The sequence below is a fragment of the Elephantulus edwardii genome, unplaced genomic scaffold, assembly GCF_000299155.1.
Source record: "Elephantulus edwardii isolate Elephantulus edwardi_28Jun2011 unplaced genomic scaffold, EleEdw1.0 scaffold00250, whole genome shotgun sequence".
Lineage (NCBI taxonomy): Eukaryota > Metazoa > Chordata > Mammalia > Macroscelidea > Macroscelididae > Elephantulus > Elephantulus edwardii.
Window position 1 is genome coordinate 2,398,911 of NW_006400000.1, and position 1,299 is coordinate 2,400,209.

Here is a 1,299-nt window from a genome sequence, read left to right on the forward strand (position 1 = left end):
ATGAAATGAAATATTCCCATCTTTGCCTCTAAGAAACACCCTGGGTGCACTTCCTTCAAGGTAGATTTTGTTCTTTGTTTGTTCTTTTGGCCGTCCATCGCGTAGTCAGTACTCTTCTCCACCACAGCTCAAAGGTATCAGTTCTTCTTGGTGTTCCTTACTCGTTTTCCAAATGTCAGATGCATTGGGAAGTAACTGCTAATACCCATGGTTACGGTGAGGCACACTTCATCCTTACTGACATCCTTGCTCCTTAGCACTTTTAAAAAGGTCCTTGGCAGCAGTGTTTCCCAGTGGAACGTGACCTTTGATTTCTTGATGGCTGCTACCATGAGTGTTGATTATGAATCCAGGAAAAATTGAATCTTGGACAGTTTCATTTCTCACCACCACTCCTCTGTCCACAACTCATCCATCAGGTCGCTGGACTCTAGTGGCTCATGTGTTGCAGTGGTGCTGGGAGCTATGTCACCAGGGTCATCCACGGTGGGCAAGTCTCAGTGAAGCTTCCAAACTAAGAAGCGGGAGTGGCCATCACTTCTGAAATCGCAGGTCTTAGAAAGCCTATTAATGGCTGTATTTTAAAAACCTCTGATATTTGTAAATTTTTTCTCCGATAAAATGTTGTTGTTGTTGTTGTTATGTGCTGTCAAGTTGCCTGCTACTCATAGTGATCCTATGAACAACAGCCCTAAACTTCGCCCTATCCTGTGCCCATCTCACCATCTCTGACACACCTAAACCCATTACCCCAGTCACTGAGTCAATCCATCTCATCGAGGGCCTTCCTCTCCTGTGCTGTCCCTCCTTCCTTTCCAAGGACTAGTCCCTCCTTACAACATGTCCAAAGTATGTAGATGAAGCTTCAGGATCCTTGCCTTCAAGAAGCAGCTCGGCTTCACCCTCTCCAGGACAAACCTGTTTGTTTTCCTAGCAGTCCATAGTATCTTCAATACTCTTCTCCAACACCACAGCGCAAAGGCATCAATTCTATTTCTATCATCCCTAGTCATTGTCCAGCTCTCTGATGCATAGCAAGTGATTGCAAAGACCATGGCCTGTATCAGGTGTACCTTAGTCTCCAGATTGACATGTTTGCACTTCAACACTTTAGAGAGATCTCTAACCACAGACTTTCCCATCACAGTACATCTTTTAATTTCCTGACTGCTGGTGCCAATAGTACTGACTGTGGATTCAAGCAAACCAAAACTGTGAACAATCTCAATCTCTTCACCATCCATTATGATGCTGCCAACCGGCCCAGTGGTGAGAATCTTTGTTTTCTTGATATTGAGT